Genomic DNA, 26,167 nt, shown 5'->3' with positions numbered 1-26,167 from the left:
CATGACACATCCTGTGACTTTCCTGATAATTTGGCATTCCTACCAGATGTTTCACCTCACTCAAATTACTTTCGATTTGATAGGACCTGCTAAATCTTGATTTAAAGTGTTCAACTACCACAGCTAATAATACTAACACTTTCTCCCCACTAACAAATTAGGAATTTTTATTCTCATTACTTTTTTCTAAATCACACGTTATGCCAGCTACAAATTCTGTCTATCCAACTTTCCAGCCCTAGTTAATCTTCTGTAATTGTATAACTATTGCCCAAAAATGTAGTCTCAGAACGCTGATTCTCCAACTTCTCCTTGATCAACTTAAGTGGTGGCCTTACTTCATGACCAAAAATCAATCCACATGGATGAAATTAGTTGATTTATTAGCAGCATCCCTACTTGCAAAGTGTACAAATTAAATCTGAATTTCTGTGGGCGGTCCGTGTCTGGTATATTATGCTATGCAGCTTTAATTTGAAAACCTACCGAGTAATCCAGTTGAATGAGACAAACAAGGACAGTAATTTAGTAATTTCTTTATTTTTACTTCTAGTATCAACTCAAAGTTAAACAGTTGCAACCCATGTAACTCTAACTGAACTTCAAGTTTAACTATTTAACTGAAAATAGATACTACCGAGTTTAGGAAAACGTTGGCCAAGAAATATCCTCGATGTAGAATATATCTTCTCTGTGAAGTATCCTTCAGAATACAAACTTTGTTGCGATGGTTGGTCTCCTGGAGTTATTGCTGCTAAACAAATAATTCACATGTCTTTTATCCATAATTCACCACTTGCTTCTGGAAGATTCTGTGTCATTCAGCCAATGAATTGATCACGTGGCTTGAACATCCAGTCAAGTCACTTTTGAATGATGACATGATGCTTAGTTCATTTTACATTCCCAACATAGTAGCCATAAAAACTAGAGCTATGGTGTCTCGATTAATGTAAACAAATTCCTTTATCTGAGGAGGTTCACATCACAGCTCCCAGACGAGGGCCTCGTTAAAACTTGAATCTGGTTTTAAAGTTGACCAAAATTCCCAGCATGCTTAGCTTTCAACCAGAATAGCCATTTTCAGTCACTATTGCCATTATTGTTGTTAAATCATTGTTGTAGCCATTCTTTCTCTGTCCACATCCCCTCCTCCTAGTGCTGGGGTGTATAGTGAAATGGATCACAGACCGTGACCAAACTCTTTCTCAACCCAGGTCGTATCAAAATCCAGCCAAACTATTAACATGCTACAAATGTTTATTTACAATTAACAATATTTTTATTTAATAACAACATTTGATATGCAACTGTTGCATCATTTTTCCTTGCCATCTTACAAATTAAACACTAAACAGTATCTACTTTAATAATGTCTGTATCTGGATGTTTAACTTTCATTGTGCAATTTAAATTGTCTTAATTGGCCTGATTAACTTTTGAGTTTTAATGTCCAGATTTGAAAATCAACAGTATTAACTGTGAACATTACCTCTTTATAGCAGCTTTAAATCATTCGTTAACGACCTCCCCTAGTGACCTTAAACCAGAAAATTATTCTTACGCCTCATTTGTCACTTCTTGATTTAACAAACTCTCTGTTAAATAAAATAAAAAAATCCAAAGTTGACCGGGATACCGATCTGGTAAACGTATTTTAGTGGAATCCAATACAATTGGTATAAATTTATAGGAAAACTTGTGCACATGCCGTACTCTTTTACAGCTTGATTAACCCAATGTTCCCAAAGTACAAGTATGAAGTTGTTCAAAATATTTTCTAACAGTTTAACAACTTACAGAAGAAACTCCTCCATCACTTCAACCAATTTTTATTTATGAAAAACATGATTTACACAAATTGTTTATTTGTCCCTCTTCTAAGCATTTTATCTTCCATAACCTTACATAAATGAACACTAGGAGAAATCCTGTCATATGTTGTAATGCCATTGACACTCTCCAGAGCCCTTAATTTTTCACAGAAAATTATCTCCCAACTTATTAGCATTTAGGTATATTGAATCAAACGGACTTTATATGTGAACATGTGCATTATCTTACATAACATTAATCAATATAAAAAACTCACAAAACAAACAAACTTTGTAAAATTATTCCAGATTCAAATGCTAACAACATAAACCATTATTTATCCACATTAATCTTATTTACCCCTTTAGAATTTAGGTACCTCCCCATTTATGAGTTGCTTGTTTTATGCACTCAACTTACTCAATCAATTAAATGTCAGAAATTATAATGCTTAAAACCAATCACTTTAATTAAAAAGGTAACAATTAAAAAAATCGGAATGAGCCAAACTCTTCAGATCTCATTCATCACCCGGTTGTGATATAAAATCTTGAAGTTGCCAGACTTGTTATTCACGAGCCATCTATTTAAAACAAAATGCAAAAAAAAAAAAATTTGGCTTGGAGCCAAATGAGTTAATTTGGTCTTGGGCTCGAAATTTCTGTCGAGTTAAAAACAAAAATGAAAATAAAATTCACGATCCCCAATGTATATAAATTCTTATTCACCAAATTAGGAACAGAAATGGTGAAATCTCTGAAAGTTAAGAAAATACAAGAAACAAAACACATTCAAGTCTGATGATGTCATGGTTTCTTCAAGGAAAAGAAAGGAGCACATGGTTCCCTGTAAATTTTAAATCCTTTCTTGTCACAATTTGAATCCTAGATCGTTCAAAATTCAAATTTGTTATTTCAAACTCCAATTTATGTACCTTGATTTTAAAATTTCACTCTCCTTTCCAGAAAAAAATCAAAATTACTTTCTACATACATATTATATATACATATCCTATATCACCACAGCATAATCATGGCCTTTGATTATGTTGAAAGGTCAAAGAATTAAAAAAAAATCAATTTAATCCAATCAAATTTCCAATTATTATTTAAACTCTGTATCAAACCCATTATTTTAAAATCACAATTAAGAGAAGAACATTAAAACGAACAACAACAAAAACATGTACACAACCACTTTATTAAACACTCAGTCACACGTGGAAGCTTCCAACATTCATTCTGCAACATTTCTCTTTCATTCAAACTCAACATTTTAAACTGGATGAAAATAAATCATTTAAATAAAATAAATAAAACAAAGAAAACAGATTAAGACAGTCGCCTTCATGATTCTTTCTTCGAAACTATAATGGAATTAAAATAAATTAAATTCAAGAAATCGCAAACTTGAATTTTAATACTTTTAGCACTTTCTCGGCCCTTTTGAAGTTAAACCAAATTGTAAAGCATTTCATATACTGCCCGAAATTAGTACTCCACAAGAAAAAAAACAATGGCTTTAACAAGTCCTGTTCTCAATCTAATGATTGACCCTGCTAATTCAGTCGCTCTTAGTCAGTTGCGGTCGAAAACGTGATGAACACCGCCTTTCTACTCCAGAGTTAGATTTTAGCCTTGCCTCATGTTCGACAATACAGTTCCCTTGGCTTACCTCGCTTCAAAACATTACTTGGTAATGAACTGAGGAAGGAAGACAGGCGTTTAGCCCGGGAACAAAGCTCACGCTAAAGTTTGAAATATACTGTAAAGGGCAATGTTAACATACAGAGGGATCTGAGCGTGCCGATTCTCTGTTCAATAAACACGGCTGCACACAGGTGGCCAAGGTGATTAAGAAGGCAAATGACATGCTTGCTTTAAGAGTTAACAAATCATCATGCGACGACATAAAACATGCCCTGCCTACATCAACAGGCATAACGTGAATATGATCGAAAACTTCAAGTTTCTAGATGTCCAAATCACCAAAATCTTGCCCTGGTCCCTCCAGGAAAACCCACCGACACCTCTATTTTCTCAGGAGGAGAAGGAAGTTTATCACGTCCGCTACGACTCGCACCAACTCTCTGAATGAAGAACTCCTTCTACATCTCTGTGCTGAATGGCTTACCCCTTATTCGGAGACTGTGTCCAGCACTTTTCTGCACTTTTCCACATCGGAAACATTCTTTCCGCATCTAGCCTGTCCACTTCCATCAATATTTTATACGTTTCTAATAGATCCCCTCTCATTCTTTCAAATTCTAGTGATTACAAGCCCAGTCGATTCAGTGTCTCTTCATGTGTCAGTCCTGCCATTCCAGGAATCAGCCTGATGAATCTTCGCTGGACTCCGTCAGTAGCAATGATGTCCTTCTTCAGACAAGGAGTCCAAAACTGCACACAATACCCAGAATACGGCTCCCATAAAGCCCTGCTATAGAAAGTGTTTCTTCTAGTTGTATCACTGCTCTGCGTGGCTTCTGCTCTGTCCAAGTCGACACAAAAACTACAAAGAATCGTGAACAAAGCTGCAAAGCACACTTAATGGGTTGACAATGGATACGCAATTGCAGCCATTTAAAGAACACATGGATGAACTTCAATAACTGTACTTCTCTGTCTGGCGTAAGAGCAAAACTGCAAAGGCGGCTCATCCACGCCTAACACGGGAAATCAGGGATAGTGTTAAAGCCGAAGAGGCATATAATTGGCTCCAAAAGCTGCAAACATGAGGACTGGGAAAAAATTAAAACCTAGCAGAGGAAGACAAAGGGTTCTGCAGCAGGCAGACAAAGATTCGATAGTAGAGAATAGAATATGAGAGTGGATTTGCAGGAAACATGCTGACTGCAAAAACTTCTACAGACATGTGAAGGAAAAAAAAACTAGTGAACATAAATATAGGTCCATTATAGTTAGAATCAGACGAGCTCATAATGGGCAACAAGGAATGGCAGATCAGCTGAACAAATACTTTGGAGCTGCCTTCACTAAGGATGACACAGAATTACTAGGGAACAGAGGGCCTAGCACGAAGGAGGAACTGGATGAAAACCTTGTTATTCATGAAATTGTTTCGAGGAAATTGCTGGGGTTAAAAGCCTACAGGTCCCCGGGTCCTGATGCTTTGCATCTCCGAAGTGGCCCAAGGAAGTGGCCCTAGACACAGTGAACGCATTGGCGATCATTTTCCAGCATTCTATAGACTCTGGAAGAGTTCTAGTGAATTGGGGGGTAGTTAATGTAACCCCAATTTTTGAAAAAAAAACGGAGGAGAGGGAAAGCAGGGAATTATAGACCGGTCAGCCTGACAGCAATGGTGGGGAAATTGCTGCAGTCATTTATTAACGGTGTCACAACGGAGCATTTGGAAAACAGTGACGGGATTGGTCCAATTCAGCATGGATTCACTGAAGGGAAATCTTTCTCGACAAATCTTCTGGAACATCTATGGACGTGACCAGCAGAGTGGGCGACAGTGACTAATGGGTGTTATGTGTCTGGACTTTTAAAAGATTGTTGACAACGTCCCACACAACAGATTAGTGAGGAAAATTAAAACTCATGGCATTGAAGTGGATCGAGAACTGTTGGCAGACAGGAAGCAGAAAGTGGGAATAAACACGTCTTTTTCAGAAGGAATTCAATGAAATAGCTTCAAATTTGCACACGACACTAAGCTGCGTGACAATGTGTATTCTGAGAAGAATGTTCAGCGGCTGCAGGGTAACTTGGATAGGCTGGCAGAGTGGACCAAAATTGGTGGCAAAAACAGGAAGGAAGATTATTATCTGAATGGTGCCAGTTTAGGAAAAGGGGAACTGCAACGTGGCCAGGATGTCATGGTGGAACAGTCGCTGAAAGTTGGTATGCAGGTAGAGCAGGCAGTGAGGGAAGTTAATGGCATGCTGACCTTCATAGCAAGAGGATTTGAGTATAGGATATCTATTGAGTAAGGATGTCTTTCTGCAGTTAGGTAGGGCTTTATGGGCCTTACCTTGGATATTGTGTGCAGTTTTGATCTCCTTGTCTGAAGAAGGACATTATTGTTATTGAGGGAATCCAGCAAAGGTTCATCAGTCTGACTCCGGGAATCGCAGGACTGACACATGAAGAGAGACTGGACCGACTGGGCGTGTCATCACTGGAATTTAGAAGAATGAGAGGGGATCTCACAGAAACATATAAAATCCTGATGGGACTGGACAGGCTAGATGCGGGAAGAATGTTCCCTATGTGGGAAAATGCATTAGGGGGCATAGTCTAAGAATAAGGGGTAAGCCATTCAGCACCGCGATGAGGAAGGAGTTCTTCACTCAGGGAATTATGAATCAGTAACATTCTCTACCACAGAAAGCTGTCATGTCCAGTTCGTCAAATTTATTCAAGAGGAAGGTGGACGTGGCCCTTGTGGCTGAAGCGGTCAATGAGTATGGAGAGGAAAGGAGAGTGGGACACTGAAAGTGAATGATCAACCATGATCATATTGAATGGTGGTCTAGACCCGAAGGGGCGAATAACCTACTGCTGCACATTTTTTTTATGTTTCAATGTTTCTATGCGATTGGGAAGAAAAGAGGGATGTGGACTGTGTAAGGGCAGAAGGCTTTTTTTTTGTAGCTGAATTAGGGTATCGTGATTGGCATCCGCTTGGAGGGCGGAAGGGCCTGTTTTTGTCCTGCACTTTTCTTTGTTCTTTGTTCTATTCCGAAACATTTCTGCTACAAACTCAAAAGCACACCATGTACCTTTCTTGATTGCATCATACTCCCCAGACACCTGTTCTGGCAGAAAAGCCAACATTTTACGAATAGTTCACCCTGTAAAAGTAGCATCCAAGTCCTTTATGACCATTTGATTTTCTTTTAGATGAATTGAAAACAAATTTCCTCGTCATGTTTATCACATTTTGGAAGGTTTGCACGAATCGAATCATTTCTCCACTCGGTTCCTCTGGAAATACGGCCTTCCTCACATTCCTCTAATGACCATAAGACGTGAGTGCAGAATTAGGCCATTCGATACAGCGAGTCTGCTCATTTTATAATGATCATGACCAATCTGATCTGACATTCCTCAGCTCTATTTTCCTGCCTGAGGCTTTTGATCGCATTGCTCATTAAAAAGGGCCTTTCTCAGCCTAAAAACGCGTTTATCCAATTCAGAAGCATTCACCCCAATGCCGGATCTCAAATTCGCCTCAATGAAATATACGCAGTATTTTCTTTAGAAGATCAGAGGATTTTTTTCCACACAAGTATTAGTCTTCTTTGTGGCTGTCTGTCTTTTCCTCCCGCGTATTATATCTTCCCACATATAACCTACTACCTCTATACCTTCATGTATTTTCTGTTTGTTTCACCGTTTTTACATTCAAACGTTATTCTAATTACCTGCAACTGTTGTCTAATTGTCTGTCTGGGCTTCCTGAATCCACTTTCGAATTAATGATAATGTGCAAACAGGTCGGTCAGTAACTTTCACGCTCTGTATGTGTACATAAAGCCAAAAATAACTCACCGGACCTTGACCACAATGTTCTGTCAAAATGTATTGTTTGAATGCTTGTATGTCAAAGTAACTTTAAATGTTATTTAATTATCTTGGGTTTTCATGTGGTTCCTTGTCAGTGTGTGGGGCACACAAAGGGCTAAAGACAGTTAAAACTTTTGCAGCAGCTCCGGGTGCCTGAGGCGATTTTCTTTTTTCAAGCAATGTTTCTGTGCAATTCATTTCATTTTATTGCAGATCGAAGATCAAGCGCTTATGACGACATATCAGGTTTGTTGTCAATGTCAGCTACGGCTTTAAGGAGGGATTTAGACTGCCTTTTTGTAGAAAATCAGCAATCATTTCTCGGTGCCTCTCCCAAAATTCCTCACCAAAGATTTTTCCCGTCTATCCTTATTTAATATGCTATTCCACCTTTGCTTGTGTATCACGTTCCCTTTTGCCTCATTTTCTCTTTGTTTTGTTTCAGTCCATTATTACCAGGAGTTACTCAAATTCCGACTGTTTTTCGGCATGTTCCTTGTCATAGTGTACTATCCCAATATTTGCCTGTTACTGACCAATTGATCACGCTTCTTGATGTGGCCACCAGTTAGCTGTCGCTTTCGCAATAGCATTTGGCGCCTTTGCATATTTGGAATTTCGACTTCAATTGTTCCGCAACAGTGAATTCCGTTTCTTTATTTTTAACTCGGTATTGTTTTCAGACTGTTATTTTCTCAACATAAAATAGGTATTGGATCACCAAGCGCAATCTTTGCTCGATGAGTTGTGATTCCCAGAACTTTATATGTCTTCTTGTGACCTCAATGATTTAATGCTTCAGTTAGCTGCGGTGACGCCGATATTCAGAATAAATAGCAAACTAAATAGACACACGAAAGGAAGCAAAATCGGTGACGTCCCAATAGCAGATGTGATCATGGAGGAGGCTCTTGCTAAACATAATTTCCGACGTAAACCGATTGGATCAAATGGCCTCTTCATCCTGTCAATACTGTAATTTATTTTTGTCTGTTCTTCGGCATCGAAGGTGAACTTTGTCCAGTTTTCCGGCGGAACGAAAATGAAATTAATAGATGTATCCAAACATTCTCCGTGGCGCTATTTTTAATAAGAATTATTTTGATTATCAGTTTCCTATTGAAGATCAGCCCGAAAGCTTCAGAGATCTACCATAATCTGCCGAGCTCTATCAACATTACAAGCATCGCACTGGAACAACGGAGAGGAGGATGGCGAATCTGCAGAAAAACGATAAGGCTGAATTTCTTCCAGGAAAATGTAATATCGTTAACCATCAGTGCTACACGGCGTGCGGTTTCACTTTACACATCGGCATATCCTCGTTGGCTGAATTAGGGTTTGGTGCTATAGTATGGGACGCAGTAAGTTCAGTTCTTTTTGTTGTTAAGACCAGGGCAGAGACTCCCAACTGCTTTGTGATGTCGGTCTAGGCCCTAAAACCTACCTGTGATGCTGACAGTGTGAGCATAAGTCGCCTCACTCCATGTAGGGGTCACTCCAAGTGACCCAGCAGGAAACTTTCATCAAACAAAGTTTATTTAAGAATACAGTTAGAATATATCAAAAATAATTAGCATAACCTTTACCAATTACAAGCCTTAAACATGACACAGCACAACACTTAATAACTAAAAATGTCTGTTGCTCTCAGGTAAAGCAATATGGGCGGCACGGTAGCACATTTGTTAGCACTGCTGCCTCACAGTGTTAGGGACTTGGGCTCGATTCCTGGCTTGGGCGACTATATATGTAGAGATTGCACATTCTCGCTATGTCTGCGTCGGTTTCCTGCTGGTGCTCTGGTTTCCTCCCACAATCCAAAAGATGTGCAGATTAGGTAGATTGACCATGCTAATTTGCCTCTTAGTGTCCCCCGGATGCGAAGGTTAGAGGGAGGAGAGAGGTAAAGTCGTGGGGTTAAGGGGATGGGGCCTGGATGGGATTGTTGTCGGTGTAGACTCAATGGGCCGAATGGCTCCCTTTTGCACTGTAGGGATTCTATGATTCTATGAACCGATAGACGTACACCCTTCTTCAGAATTAGTCAGCACTAAAACAAATATCCGCAAGTGGGCAGAAAATCAAGCCAGCAGTTTTCACAGAAGATTGTGTCCTGAAAACAGCAAATCCTCGGAGAGGTAAATCCAATGCCTGGCAGCTTCCAGTCCCCAGGCTTCAGAGAGCGGAAGAGAGAGAGAGAGAGAGACTGCTCTCCCTTAGCTCAAAAGCAGCATCTAAACAGCCACTTATACAGTAGAAACTCCAACTCCAAAGAGGAGGCAAAATATTATTGATTGTCTCAGCTCCAAACAGCTTCTAAAAATGAAACTAATACTAGCTTTCTGTATGAAGCAAAGCTTGACCCAGTCATATAGGTGGCACGGTGGCACTGTCATTAGCAGTACTGCCTCATAGCACCAGGAACCTGGATTCGATTCCCAGCTTAGGTTACTGTCTGTGGGGAGTCTGCACACTTTCCCCGTGTGAGTGTGGTTTCCTCTGGGTGCTCCGGTTTTCTCTCGTAGTCTGAAAGATCTGCTAGTTAGGTGCATTGGCCATGCTAAATTCTCCCTCGTGTAACCAAACAGGCGCTGGAGTTTGGCGACTAGAGGATTTTCACAGTAACTTCATTGCAGTTTTAATGTGTCAAAAAAACTTAAAACATTTGTATGATATGCCACGTCAATCGTCTCAATCAAGCTCGACCTTGCAATCCCAGGGGAACTTTAAAAGTACAGAGCATTGCATTGATTCAAATCAAAACAAACACGATGTTAATTATGCTGCGCCAATACAATAAAGGACTCCGGGGCTGTAGACAACATGATGCCGGCAAAATCCCAAGGACTGCTTAAATGTCCTGCAGAGAAGCATGAGTAAATTTTTTTTTTAAAGGCACAATATCGTCACATTATCTATCGGAACTAAGTGGTATTGGTGCACTGATGAACATGATTTCGAAGGCGGCTTCCCAAAATGCTGTAAAGGGCTCATCCGATAGATCAGCATTTTTCTATTGAGGGAGGACCGCGGTTGCATGTCTTATTTGAGAGCAGGAAATTGATACCATAATGGCACCGAGGTGAGGAGAAATTAGGGTTTACTTTGATTTCGGCATGTTTCTATATGGAAATAAAAAAAACATAATCAAGCTTGTTATATTAAATAGATGATCAGAATAATTTGTAATTGAGTTAAAAGCTAAAGGCGATTTTTTAAAAAAGGTGGGGGGAGGGGGGTGGTGGGGAATAGTGAAGGATTAGCCTAATCTGATCTGAGAGAATTTCTCAGTGTTGCTGTTCTCCCTTCTGTCATTTCCATCTTCTAAAGTGACAGAAGCAATCAGTTAACAAATTATTTTGTTCAGCACAATATATATGTTCCATTTTCACATCGCACGGAGAATGCATAATTGGCTTCTTAAATGTCCACCAATTAACTTACAGGAAAGGCAAGTTTGCATCCCATCTTGTTTATGAAATTTCATAAGCTGTATTAGCCACTTTACTCCTCGCAACGCTTCTTTAGAAATAAGAATCTAGCTTCAGACAGGACTTGTTCACTTTCTTCCCGAAGAAAACTTCCAGCGTGTTCTCCTAAGAGTTCAAGGATAAAGAGCCACATGGATTTCGAAGTGGCTTCTGGCTGAAGACAATGGACGAAGCGAGGTCGTAACAGTAAGTAAACACAAGGAGGAAAATATAAAAATAAATGCTGCGAATCTACATTGGCCAGTGAGAACTGGATGCAAATTGGAGTAACAGCTGCCATTTTCTGCAAGGCAGCCACAAAATACCACGTGTTACAATCGACTCTAAATGGTGTATCTTACATTTGTCTTGAGATTGAGAAGTTGAAGTGAAGGATACTCGCTGCGTCTACAAAACTGATATTTATTCATGCTCTGGGCAAATGCGGCCACCCGCAGGTCAGAAAATCCAGTGCATATTGTGAACTTAGCCTAGGGCTTTGATATAAGTGCAAAAATTTGGGCTGGGTGTCTCTCAAAACAAAACTAAGTGCCCAACCGGTGGAAAAAGGGGTACATTTCATAGAATCCCTACATCGCAGAAGGAAGCCATTCGGCCCGTCGAGGCTGCACCGACCACAATCCCACCCAGGGTCTACCCCCATAACCGTACGTATTTACCCCACTAATCCCCTGACATTAAGCGTCTATTTAACATGGCCAATCAATATAACCCGTACCTTTTTGGAGTGGGAGGAACCCGGAGCATCCAGAGGAAACCCCCGCAGGCACAGGGAGAATATGCAAACTCCAAACCGATAGTGACCAAAGCTGAGAATCGAATCCGGCTCCCAGGCGCTGTGAGGCAGCAGTGCTAACCACGGTGCCATCGTGCAGGCCCGCTATTGTCTCTCGCCTGTTTTCCGACGCACTTAGCGCCACGAAACTCTGACACTCCGAACAATGCAGAATGCCTCAGGATGATTCGTTCAGGTAATTAGAGGGGGGTTCATTCCACCCGAGAGGCCGGCAGCATAATATTGAGCTGGCCACTGCGTATATCGCCGTCTGTCAGTGCGGAGCTCGGAGCATGGACAGTGGCCCTCCATCGCCCGTCTCTTCATCGCTGGCCTCAGATCGATGGCTTGTCTTGAGACCCTGCTAATCGTTGGCCTGACAGACCTCCCCCCCCCCCACCCCACACACACTCCTACGGTCAGATCCAATCTCAAACCAACTCGACGACCATAAGACTATATAAGACCATAAGAAAGAGGAGCAAAATTAGGCCATTCGGCCCACCGAATCTTCTCCACCATTCAATCATGGCTGATGTTTTTCTCATCCCCATTCTCCTGCCTTTCCCTTATCAATCAAGAACCAATCTATCTCTGTCAATTACCTGGCCTCCACAGCCTTCTGCCGCAAACTGTCCCACGGATTCACCATTTTCTGGCTAATGAAATTCCGCCTCATCTCTGTCTTAAAGGATCGTCCCTTTAGCCTGAGGTTGTGTCCTAGTTTTTCATACTACTGGAAACATCCTCTCCACCAGCGCTGTATCCAGGCCTCGCTGTATCCTGTAAGTTTCATTATGATCTCCCTTCATCCTTCTAAATTCCAACCAGTACAGACCCTGAGTCCTCAGCCGTTCCTCATATGACAAGCTCTTCATTCCTGAGAATAATCTTGTTAACCTCCTCTGGACTCTTTCTAAGTCCAGCACATCCTTCCTTAGACATGGGGTCCAAAACTACTCACAATACGCCAAATGAGGTCTGTCCATGGCCTTATACAGCCTCGGAAGTACATCCCTGCTCTTGTATTTTAGCCCTTTCAATATGAAAGCAAACATCGCATTTGCGTTCCTAACTGCTGACTGAATCAGCCCGTTAACCTTAAGAGAATCTTGAAGAAGGACGCCAAAGTATCTTTGTCTTTCTGATTTCCTAAGCATTTTCCTATTTAGAAAATAGTCCATGCCTCTATTCCTTCTTCCAAAGTGCATAACCTCACGCTTTTCCACATTGTATTCCATCTGCCATTTCTTTGCTCACTCTACTAACCTGTCCATGTACTTCCGCAGCTCCCCCCGTTCCTCAAAGTTACCTGTCCCTCTTATCTTTGTATTATGCCCTGGCCCAATATTTTTCCATAAGCAGCACCGATCGCACTCCTTCTTCTACCTCACACCAATTGTGGTTGCACAGTGGCAGCGGCCGCCCCCTCACCAATCACCCCCACAAGGGCCCTTGCCTCCACAATGCCCCGCTCCTCTAGACCCGCCCCGTTGGCGTTGCCTTGTGCTCGGCAGGCAGTGACAATGCACTCAGTGCGCCGTGCCAAGTTGAGCAGTGGGCAGTGACAATTTGCCCCTTGGATAGTGCCAGGGTGCCAAGGAAATCAATGCCAGGCTGCCACTGCCCAAGGAACAACACCCTTGCCCCGACCTTCTTGGGGGGAGGGGGCTCAATGCCTGCTGTCCTCACCGGCGGGGTCAGGATGCCTGTTTCCCGCTTGTGGAGCAGTATTAAACACGGTTGGAGGTAACCACCCCTGGCGGTGAGGCAGACACTAGCGAGCCTTCGGCATACCGTCCGCGGCCTGTTCATCCAAATTTTCATACTGTATTCAGCTCCACACCTTAACAGTAGTCATACAAAAGGAATTGGCTTAATGTTTACGAAACTGAAATATTGAACATGATCTGATACATTTCTTAGCTATCTTAGCTATCTCTATTTGTTCCAGTTAAAACAACATTCCCCTCAGATACTTCAAAACTTCTTGAAATCCAGTTAGCAAAAACGCATGCTTTTTCGTTTTTGTTTGTTAAAAGTTTCTCTCCAGCGAGGTTCACATATGATCCATAGCAACGTGGATCCATTAGGATGGTCTTGCCAGTAGCACAATCAGTGCGACCGTCCATTAAAACATGTTCTCTGCCCAATGCTTGTGCGGCCTTTGCATATGAACTGGCTTTTAAGAAAAACTGAGGATGTATTTAATTATTCTGCTGCCTAAAACATGAATTCAATAGTGATGCATGGTTGATGGCAGTGGAAAAATTTCGATGTAAGTTATTTTCTTTTGCAATTCTTCGTCTGAGCATCTATGTATCATTAACATTGTTGTTTGCATTTTGTTTTAAAGTCTGTTGCTTTGATGCGCTACTTTGAGGAACAGAAGATAAGTTTCGCCCGTAAGAAAGTGATTGAACTGGGCTCAGGCACTGGAATTTTGGGCATTCTAACAGTCCTTCTAGGCAAGTGAAATGTGTTGTACACAGGATCGCGAGGCGAGTACTATGCGGACATGGGTTAAAATTCCACTATGGCGGTTGTAAAAAATTGAATTTAGTTAATCAAAAAAATCTGAAATTGAAACATATTCATCATGAAACCACTATCGATTCGTAAAACACTGAATGGTTCATCAACGCCCAGTAGGGAAGGATACCTGACACCCTTTTCTGCTGTGGCCGATAAATGACTCCAGAACAACATCACCGTGCTTGATTCTTAAACGGTCCGGGAAATGTCCCAGCAAGCCGTTAAGTTCAAGGTACTTTAGGGACGGGCAACCAATTCTGGCGTTGTACACGATTCACTTATTATATAAAATAAAATATATAAAAGGAAGGGTAAGGCATGAATCGAATAGAAAATGCGTAAAACCAATCAACCGGAATTTCAAGATGGTACCTTTGGAAAGCGGAGATGAGGTTAAGTTTCCGAGAGATGAACTTTCAGAACTGGAGATGATTAAGTATGTAGCAATGCTTAAATGTAAAGCCGGGAAAATTCGGGGAAAGGACAAAAGGCAGCTACAAAGATCGCAGACTCTCCCTCATGCCCTCTGATTCTCCCTCCCTTGGATCGCAGACTTGCTCTCACCCCTCTCCACCGATCTCCGACTGTCCCCCACACACTCTAATCCCCCTTCTTCTCGATTGCGTACTCTCTCATTTTCCTCTTACTCCCATGTCACTGATGGTAAAGCACGGTGCAGCACGTTGGCACAATGGTTAGCACTGCTGCCTCACAGCATCAGGGACAAAGGTTCCATTCCAGGCTTGGGTCACTGTCTGTGTGAAGTTGGCACATTCTCCCCATGTTTGTGTGGGTTTCTTCCGGGTGGTCCGGTTTCCTCCCACAGTCCAAAGATGTGAAAGTTAGGTGTATTGGCTATGCTAACTTCTCCCTCATTGTACTCGAATCCGCGCTGGTGTGTGGCGACTAGAAGTTTTTCACAGCGTATGCTTTGCAGTGTTAATGTAAGCCTACTTGTGGCTAATGCATAAACTTTTTTTTTAAGAAAAGGTGTGCTTCTGAGGGTCACCCATTGACAGCCTGCATGTTTCAAGACATCGGTCTTTACATGCATCCTTCTGTCATCACAAGAGAAGAATGCCCATAATATTCAGGATCGGCAGAAAACAGTGGATGATCTGTTTGATTTAAGAGTTCTACCTGATTTTGAAGATTGGATCTGGCGTGGGTGGATGACAACTGCACCATCAGTGACAACCAGCTCAGGGTGCAACGTCGACTTAATTCTTGTGATATCTCAAGTAAGAGGCATGTAACCCACAATGCTGTCCCTCCTTTGCATTCAACCTCCTGTTCTGTGTTGCAGGAAATGACCCAGATGCACCAGGCCGGTCTGACATTACGTCCCTCTGCCACAGGCCATTGCCGAATCACAGCAGACAAGCTCAGGGTCTTAACTGGCTTATTGAGATTCTGGAGCCTATGGTTGAGTGGTTCGAGACCTTGCAGGAGACCCAGCGGGACAGTGCTGAGACATAGCAAGCTTTTTTTCCCCAGCCTTTCAGTGCATGGCCCACTCACACAGGGTCATTTCTAAGAGGCTGCAGAGCATGGTCCAGCGTCAGAGGGTACCTTCAGCTGCCATTGACAGGTGGCAGCAGAGTCACAAGATCATCACTGAGGGCTCTCACACCCTGGCAACAATGAAGGTGGTCTTCCAGGCTGACAGGGCCAGGTGACACTAAGAGCACACAGGAACCCGGAGGGAGGAAGACAAACTAGATTCCACGCCCTAGGCTTCCATCCAGGAGACTGTGGCTGTTGCTACGCTTTCTGTCTCTACCCTTCATGACACCAGGGCATCTCAGGGGCAGCCAAATGGACAGGGTGATATGGATATACGGACATGACACTTGAAAGTTGGCCAGGGCTCTCAGGGTTCAGGCACTTCAGATGACGATCAGCAACTACGTCACAGGCCACAGGATGTGGTGGGCAGATGACCACCTCCTACTCTGACGTACAACATGGGGAGAAACTGAGACACAGTGCTAGGCCACGTAGAGTTAAGAAGTTTTATCGGCACTAGTGTAGCACGGGGGAAGGACGACACCAGTTAGAGAATCTAGACACTGTTAATTTTGCTTGCACTTGTTCTTATATATGAACAGTGAGTTTGATGGCACAACTATTGCTCCAACAATTATTGCCACCAGCCACCACTATGACTGAATTGTCTCTGATTAGCCTCCAACAAGAATGTCCTTACCCCGAACTTTGCCAGAGGGGTCCTGTAAGTTCATGCTGTGAGGCAGACTCTTCAGCGTTCACTGGCTACATCAAATGAACCTTCACTTGTGGTACAGAACGATAAAATGCTGAGAAATGAAACACGTTACGGAAGCTGTCTGTCTTGCCTTAAACAAGGAAGTGGAGTGAACACGCGTCAAAAGGAATCGAATACTGAAAAGGCCATGGGCTCTGACAACCTTCTGGTAATAGTAGTGAAGACTTCTCCAGAACATGCTGCGTCCCAGGCAATTGTTCCAGCAAGGATAATGGTATGGCATCAACCCGGCAATATGGAAGATTGCGCTTGGCTGTTCTGTCCACAAAAATTGGGACAGATCTAACGGTCAATCATCCACTTCCGATCTTCAACAAAATGATGGGAAATGCCGTTGATAGTGTAACCCATTGAAACTTACTGAGCAATTACTGCCATAATGGCACAGTAGTTAGCACTTCCGCCCCACATCGCCAGGGACTGTGTTCGTTTCCCGTGTGTGTGAAGATTGCACGTTCTCCATTTGTTTAAAGATGTGCAGATTAGGTTGATTGGCCATGTTAAAATACCCTGTGCTTTCCAAGGATCGGTCTGTTATTTGGAATAGACATGATAAATTAATGGACTCGTTTAAGGTGCTGTTCCGCAGAGTCAATGCAAACACGCGAGGTGACTGGTCCTCTTCGACACTGTAGAAATTCTATGAATTACCTGAACAATAATGCACAACTGGTGTTCCGCCAGAGCAACTCAGCTGTTGAGGTCATTACAGAGTTTGTTCAAACATGGACATACGATCTGAACCCAAAATGTGACTGTTCTTGATATCAGGACAGAATTTTTCCAATTGTGGCATCAAGGAGCACTAGCAAATCTGGAGTCAATGTGAACCTGGGGAAACCTCTGCACTGATTGCAGTGAAACCTAGCATATGAGGAAGGTTTTGCGTGTTGGAGGTCGATAAATTCAGTCACGGGATCTCACTGCAGCAGCTCATATTGTAATTTCCTATGCCCAACTTGTTCATGCTGCCCATTTTTACCACGAAATAAACCCCAATTGCCTGCATTTGGCCCAAATCCCTTTATTCCCATTGTACACATGTAACTGTCCAAATGTTTTCCAAAAGACAAAATTGTACCCGCCTGTACTACTGCCTCTGGCAACTCGTCCTAGACACTCTGTGCGCGAACGAAATGCCCCTCTGGACCCTTCTGCACCTCCCCAGCCTCACCTTAAACCTATGCTATCTAGTTTTAGACTCCCCTACCTTTGGGAAAAAATGTTTACTCTCCAGCTGATTTATTATGATTTATTATTTTATAAACCTCTATAAGATCACACCAAACCATCGAACAGCCCAGGTGAAAAAAATTCAAATTGTTAAAGCCTCTCCTTACGACTCAAACCATCAAGTCCTGATAGCATCCTCGTAAATCTTTTCTGCACTCTTCCTAGTTTTATAATATCCTTTCTGTAAAAGAGTTACCAGGACTGTACACAGCATTCCAAGTGTGTCCTTCCTAATGTGCATCTTCATCAAGACATCCCGATTTCTGTGTTTGATGCTCTGACCAATGAAATCAAGCATGCTGAATGCGTTCTTCACCATCCTGTCCACCTGTGACTCAACTTTCAAGGAGTTATGAACCTGTACCCCTCGATGTCTTTACTCTAAAACACCTCCCAATGCCCTATCATTAACAGAGAAGGATTTGCCTCGTTCGCTCTACCAAAGTGCATCACCACACATTTACCTAAATTAAACTGCATCTCCCATTCCGAGGCAAATGGCCCAATCGATTAAGATCCTGTTGCAATACTAGATCACATTCTTCACTGTCCACTATGCCACCAATCTTGTTGTCATCTACAAACATTCTAACCATGCCCCCTAAAGTCTCATCCGAATCCTTAACATAAATAACAAATAACAGTAGACCGAGCGCCTCTTCCTGATGCACATCGCTGACGACAGGCCTCCAGGTTAAAAAACACTCAAGACATCATTATTTATCTCCCTGACGTCCTTGCCTTTCTCAACAGTAAATGCCAATGAGAAATATTAATTTAGGATCTCAGCCATCTCTTGTGAATGCGTACTTAGATGACGTTATTGATCCTTATTAGGACCCACTCTCTCCCTTGTTACTCTTTTCTCTTTTTTGTACTTGTCGAAGCACTTCAGATTCTCGTTTGCCTTATCTGCCAAATTAATCTAATGTCCCATTTTTGCCCTCCTGTTTTCTCTCCTAACCCTAGTCCGACAATGTCTATGCTCTTCAAGTGATCCACTCGATCCAAGCTACCTATACATGTCATATGCCGCTTTCTTTTTTGATCAGAACCTCAATATCTGAGTTATCCAGGTTTCTCTACTATTGCCAGCTTTGCTCTTCCCTCAGAAATGAATGTACATACATTGAACCCTGGCTGACACACTTTTGAAAGCCTCCCACACCAGACGTTGCTTTGCCTGCGAACAAGCTTCCCCAATTAACTTTTGAAAGTTCATATCTAATACCATCAAAATTGGCCTGTCCCCAATTCAGAATTTTAACTTTTGGCAGACTCCATAGCTATCCCAAAACTAATATTCAATCCCCCGCGCTATGAAGGCCAGCATCCCATTTGCCTTCCTGACCACCTGCTGCACCTGTAGGCTGGGTTTTTGCGACTCATGCACAAGGACTCCGAGGTCCCTCTGCACCGTCGCATGCTACAGTTTTTCGCCATGTAAGTAATAGTCCTAATTTTGCTGATGACACCAAGATTGGGGGAACGGCAAATTGTGCGGAGGGTGTGGAGAGTCTGCAGAAGGATCTAGATAGGCTGGGCGAATGGGCCAGGAAATGGCAAATGGAATTTAATGTTGGCAAGTGTGAGGTGGTCCACTTTGGTAGGAATAATGGTAGGAAGGACTATTACTTACGTGGCGAAAAACTGCAGCAGGCGACGGTGCAGAGGGACCTCGGGGGCCTTGTGCATGAGTCGCAAAAACCCAGCTTGCAGGTGCAGCAGGTGGTCAGGAAGGCGACTGGGATGCTGGCCTTCATAGTGAGGGGGATTGAATATAAAAGTAGGGAGGTCTTGCTGCGGCTGTATAGGGCATTGGTGAGGCCGCAGCTGGAGTACTGTGTGCAGTTTTGGGCGCCGCACCTGCGCAAAGATATTTTGGCCTTGGAGGTAGTGCAGAGGAGGTTTACTAGGCTGATACCAGAGTTGAGGGGGTTGAGCTATGAGGAGAGGCTGAATAAACTAGGCTTGTACTCGTTAGAGTTTAGAAGAATGAGGGGAGATCTCATTGAGACGTATGAGATGATGAATGGGATGGATAGGATAGAGGTGGAGAGACTCTTCCCGCTCAAAAAAGACAGTAGGACTAGGGGGCACAGCCTCAAGATAAAAGGGGGGCGGTTTAGAATGGAGTTGAGGAGGAACTTCTTCACTCAAAGGGTGGTGAATCTCTGGAATTCTCTGCCCGTTGAAGTGGTGGAGGCTGCCTCGCTAAATATTTTTAAGAAGCGGGTTGATGGGTTTTTGAAAAGAGAGGGGATTAAGGGTTATGGGGAGAGGGCGGGAATGTGGAACTGAGCCACGACAGATCAGCCATGATCTTATTGAATGGCAGGGCAGGCTCGAAGGGCCAGATGGCCTACTCCTGCTCCTATTTCTTATGTTCTTAAAAGTAGGGAGGTCTTGCTGCAACTGTACAGCGCACTGGTGAGGCCGCAGCTGGAGTACTGTGTGCAGATTTGGTCGCCGCACTTACGCAAGGATATTTTGGCCTTGGCAGGAGTGCAGAGGAGGTTTACTAGGCTGATACCAGAGTTGAGGGGGTTGAACTATGAGGAGAGGCTGAATAAACTAGGCTTGTACTCGTTAGAGTTTAGAAGAATGAGGGGAGATCTCATTGAGACATATAAGATGATGAATGGGATGGATAGGATAGAGGTGGAAACACTCTTCCTGCTCAGAAAGGACAGTAGGACTAGAGGGCGCAGCCTCAAGATAAAGGGGGTGCAGTTTAGAACGGAGTTGAGGAGGAACTTCTTCACTCAAAGGGTGGTGAATCTCTGGAATTCTCTGCCCGTTGAAGTGGTGGAGGCTGCCTCGCTAAATATATTTAAGACGCGGGTTGATAGGTTTTTGATAGGCAAGGGGATTAAGGGTTATGGGGAGAGGGCGGCAATGTGGAACTGAGACACGACAGGTCAGCCATGATCTTTTTGAATGGCAGGGCAGGCTCGAGGGGCTAGATGGCCTACTCCTGCTCCTATTTCTTATGTTCTTATTGTGTCACGAGTCCCAAGTGATGCTAAACGAAGACTTCTGTCAGCTGCCCTTTCTTATTTCCCTCGCGGAGGTCAAGTTTTGCCCCCTCTCTAGTCGGTCCATCCACACAGTGAATGAGAAATTCCTCCTGAATACATCCAACAAATGTCTCTCCATCCAACTGTAATCTTTTAAAATATATGCTCCTAACATTCCCGCTGCCTTTTTGGAAGCCTGCAGTACAATCCTATGAATAGGATGATAGTCAAGAAGCTTTTTCCCAGGTTGGAAGAGTCAATTACTAGGGGGCATAGGTTTAAGGTGCCAGGGGCAAATTTTAAGAGATGTACGAGGCAGATGTTTTGCAGAGAAAATGGTGGGTGCCTGGAACTCTTTGCTGGATGAGGTAGTGGAAGCGGATACGGAAGTGACTTTTAAAGGGCGTTTTGACATGTACGTGAATGAGATGGAAATAGAGGCATATGGTCCCCGGAAACATAGGGGGTTTTAGTTAAGTCGGGCAGCATGGTCGGTGCTGGCTTGGAGGGCCGAAGGGCCTGTTCCTGTACTGTAATTTTCTTTGTTCTTTGAAACTGATCTCTCTCTTATTGTTCAATTCTACCCATATGGACTCAGTGGGTGAACTGTCAGACTTATCCCATCTCAGTACTGCCGTTATGTTCTCCTTAATCAAAAACATAACTCTCTCTTCTTTCTTACCTCCTGTTCTGTATTTTCTTTAATATCTGTTCTGTGGAACATGGAACTGGCAGTCTTGCCCCTTCTTTCACCATGTTTCAGTAATTGCTATAAGATCCAAGTGCCATGGGTCCATCCATGCCTGGAGTTCATCTGCCTTGCCCGTTAAAGCACTAGCATGGAAATAAATGTATTTTTAAATTAGACTTCCCTTGCTCTGTCAGACCATCTGTCTGTTCTTGTTTTGTGCATTCTCCCTGTGTTTTTATAGAATAGTGCAGAATGAGGCAATTTGGCCTTATCATGCTGCATTAAGCACTATCCCACCCAGGCCTCTTCGTTATAACCATGCATTTACCCCAGCTAGACCCCCCGTTATAAGGGGCAATTTAGCATGGCCAGTCTACTCACCCCGCACATCTTCGGTCAATGGCAGCAAACCAGAACATCTGAAGGAAGCCCACACAGGCACAGGGAGAATGTGCATACTCCATATAGACAGTGGCCCAAACCAGAATCGAACCCACGTCTCTGGCACTGTGAGGCAGCAGTGTGAAACACTGTGCTGCCCCAATTTTAGTCCTCTCAGCCTTACTGGACCTGTTCACTGAGTTCCTGACAGCCTATGTACTCTGTTCCGTGGCCCTTTCTGATTTTCAACTTTGTTTTCTCTGCTTTTCACTTTTTCTCTCAATACCTTTTGTTTCTGACCCCACTTTACACCGCTCTGATTTCTTGCATCGGTTCCTATCACTGTGCCACATTAGTTTATATACTTCCCAACATCATGACAAAACGCCCCCTCGAAGACATTGGCTCCAGTCCTGCCCAGGTGCAAACCATCTGATTTGTACTCGTCCCACTTCTCCGAGAACCAAGCCCAAATGTCCCAATATCCCTGATTCCAAGATTATGATTACCTTTCCAGTGTCTTACTCAATGCTTGACTGTGCGGTTTCACCTTTTTGATTTTTCCTCTCCCAGTTTGATACAACTGTATGGTTCCTAGGCTACTCCTGAGGACTTCAAACAATTATCATATTAGTGTAGCAGGGGACTCACATGTAGAGCAGTCAAGGTCAGGATGGCAAGTATCCTTCCCTAAGGATTTGGTAGAATTTGCATTTATTCTGGAGACAGGCACACTAGAGTTGTTTAAGGCTTACCTAGATAGGCACATGAGCAGACCAGAGATAGAGGGATACAAAAGAATGTCCTAGTTAAGGATCAAGAGCCTCAGGCTCATCAATAGATTTCTAAGGGCTGTCCAACATATTTTATGGCTCACTTGTCTCTTACGGTGGAGCTACTGGGGATCTTCCATGAATGCCTCTACAGGCTGTGTATGTTTATTGATGTCTCTATTTTTACATCCGTTGGTGATTCGGTCGGCCTTGTTGGCCAACAAGGGGCATACTTACGGTGGGTCATGCGAGGGCTGCTCTTGGATGTTGCTTCGAAAGTTGTCAAGTGCTTCACGTCGTTAGTGTATGCTTAAACTGGACCAATTGACCGGCAACACGACAGCTCAGTGACTACCATTGTTTGCTGTGCAGATACAGGGACCCGGGTCGGATCTCCAACTTGGGTCGGTGTCTGTGGGAGTTTGCACATTCCCCCTGTGCTGGCGTGGGTTTTCTCTGGGTGCTCCGGTTTCCTCCCACACCCCAAAAACGCGCTTTTAGGCTGATTGGTGTTAACAAATTGTCCCTAAATTAGACCTCCCTTAATCCGGCGCACATATAATTCTCTAAATTTGCAACCCTTTATTGTGGAGTCCAAGAGGCGTAGACAAAAGCGGTAGGAAGAAGAAAGGTTGGAACGAGGCACTCACTGAATGTCAAAATGGGCGGCGCGGGCTTGTAGGGCCGAAGGGCCTGTTCCCTGTGCTGTGTTGTTCTTTGTTCATAGTCATCATTACTGAGGTAAATAAAACAATGCGTTAAGTAAACTTACATTCCAACAGTGTTGGCATGATCTTAACCCGTGTTTCTCTTTAGTATTTGTTTAGCATCCGTGGTGGGCCGTTCAGTTGTATTGCTATTATGCCGCCGCCTGCTACAGACCAAAACGGAACAAGGGTTGAATAATCAATTGCACGTCCCTGCTGCTGTTTGGACTGTTGCGAGTCATATTCAATGCTGAGATACACAGGCCTCCTCTGCTGCATTGTTAGTAAATATTGCACTACCTCTGTTTGGCCCGTCCTCATGGTGTAGGGTTAACTCGAGGTGGCTGGTGACGCAGTCCTGTCACTGATTCGTCAGTTCATATGTTTATACGACAACAGGATATTCCCAGAAATGCGGAAAGAGCAACAATTATTACTTGTAGGTTAAGATTTTTAAGTTTGCTATTTCAGGCTGATATTTGACTGTTATGAGGCATAGTTCCAATTTTGGTGATGCTCCCCAGGTGTTATGGTACCCTATGGACAGTTTGCAAGATCTTTTGGGTGGGACTTCCCTTTCCTTGTGCTGGGGTCTAGTTTGATGTTTGGTGGTCGACATAATTTATTCATGTTTCACTTCCCCGAAATGGTTGACTTTCATATTTTAGACGACAATTCGGAGTCAATCACATAGCTTTGGATGAGGGTCGCATTAGGTCAGACAGAGTGACGAAGGTATAACTTTTTCCTAACTAGCAGAGAGGTAACCTTCTTTGTCGTTTTTCAGGTGGCGACGTCACGATTACAGACACGCCGAAGCTTCTTCCGCAAATGGAATGGAATGTTAATTTCAATGTCCCTCCATCCTTCAGATCTTGTATCAAAGTCCGTGCCCTCTCATGGGGTTATGATCACAGTTCATTTCCGTCAGACTACGACTGCATTCTTTGTGCAGAAATCATGTATTGTTCTGAACGTCTTCCTTTAATCGTAAGCACACTTCTGCACCTCAGCAATGAAAAAACGATCATTTATTTCGCCAGCAAAATGTCAATATACCCTGAAATGATCAATTTCGGATATCAGTATCTGTCTCAGTATTTTAACTGCAAGGTTGTTTACCGAGACCAAGACACCGATGTCCACGTGCACATAATGACTAAAATCATTGAAAATAAGCTGGCTGAGACCAAGCCCTAGAATGAAACCTTCGGTGTTGCTCCAGTGGAGATATTCGCTTGGATCCGTGGCAGTCGCTTTGAGTGTGGGCCTCAAAATTTCATATTCAGCAGAATGAGAGTTGCTTAACTTTACCCAGCAGCCCATAAAAAAAATTCGCATTCCTCAACTAGTTTTCGATTTAGTACCAATCCGAATAAGTTATGTCTACTGTTTATATTGATCAGAAAGTGAAAGAAGAAATTCAAAACAAGCGAAAGTTTTAATCTGAGAATTGAAACACAGAATTATGAAGCAGTAGCATTTATTTGTGTTAAAAGTTGCAAAGTGTTTTTAATTTTCAGTCTAAAGTAATTTTAATTTGGTGCGTACAGGCTCGAAAGGTATCCAGACCGACCTAGGTTTCGATGTTTACCTCCCCTGACCTCAATTTAATTAACATTTGATTTCTTGCAATGTATTGATATTACATCTTATTTGCAAGGTGTTTTTTAAATTAGTTCTACTCGGCGGGACAAATATTTAACGCAATGCCTAAGTAAGACAAATATAATTTTTAACATATCCATTATTTGCAATTCATACCCATATAGGGATGATTGAATATCTATTAATTCAACGTATTAGTGTCACCATTATAATCCCAAGTAATTGACGAAAGAAAGATGGATTTAAAATCACGTCTGGTGTGTCTTAGGGGGACACTCTGGGCCCGATTTTACCATTTGATTCTAAGTGCTGAATCTGGGCGCAATTCAGATCCCACTTGGAAATTGTTCTCTGGCGCCCCAAACGCACTTAGTCTGAAAAAAATGGCGAGTCTGAATTGCGCTGTGGGCGGGGCTCATCGCGCTCGAGACACTGCAGCAATGATTGGAACTTCGAACTGCACATGCGCTATGAGAAAAAAAACACGCCTCTCTCACATCGCTTCCCGAACGCAAAAAATGCATAAAGGGGCCCAGTAGTGAAAAGCAGGACTGATGGCCCACACAGACATCGCTCCACCCTCACAATACAACTGTCCCCCTTATCCACACCCTTCCCCACCCAGACCAATCACGACCCTCTCCCCACTTTCCCCCACCAATCACCCGCAGACAGGCAACGAACTCCACACCGCAGCCGTTCCCCCCCCGCACAGATACATCTGGCCTCCCTCCTCCTCCCCGCCCCACCACCACAGAACGATCGGGCTTCTCCTCCGCCCTCTTTGCCGGAAAGCGAACTGGCTCTCCTCCTCCTCCTCACCCCTCCCAACCAGAGAATGATCTGGCCTCCACCTCCACCAGAGATTGATCGGCCGACCCACCCCGCCCCGCCCCCCGCACCAGGGAATGATTGGGCCGCCCACCCCTCCCCCCCACCATAGAATGCTCGCTCCCCGCCCCTCCACCAGAGAACGATCAGGTCTCTCTCCTCTCTCCCTCCTGCTAGAGCATGTTCTGACCCGCCTCCCTCGCCCACCCCCCACCCCGCTCCAGCCATTGATCCACGTCAGAGAGCCTTTGCAAGCTCTGAACTTATCTCTTCAGAAGTTGAAGCCACTGAAACAGACCTTTGCGGAGCATGCAGCATATCTGTTTCATGCCGAATCTGGACTTGGGAATGCAATTGTAAAGGGGGAAATGCTGTTAACATTGGGCGGGCAGCCCATTAGTTCAATTCAAATGCACGCAAATGCATTTAAATCACCTTTGCGCCCATTTTGAGTGCGATTCAGATAACAGCCATTTT

At 43.4% G+C, this 26,167-nt stretch overlaps 1 pseudogene; it reads left to right on the top strand.

Moving 5' to 3' along the window:
- The first annotated feature begins 8,566 nt into the window (after positions 1–8,566).
- LOC145341286 (EEF1A lysine methyltransferase 3 pseudogene) lies at positions 8,567–24,451 on the top strand (annotated as a pseudogene).
- Positions 24,452–26,167: the final 1,716 nt, after the last annotated feature.

Source organism: Carcharhinus amblyrhynchos, chromosome 3 (genome assembly GCF_965287045.1).
Source record: "Carcharhinus amblyrhynchos chromosome 3, sCarAmb.v2.hapA, whole genome shotgun sequence".
NCBI classification, from domain to species: Eukaryota; Metazoa; Chordata; class Chondrichthyes; order Carcharhiniformes; family Carcharhinidae; genus Carcharhinus; species Carcharhinus amblyrhynchos.
Note: the sequence above shows the minus strand (reverse complement) of the source record. Positions and strands in the feature narration are given on the sequence as shown.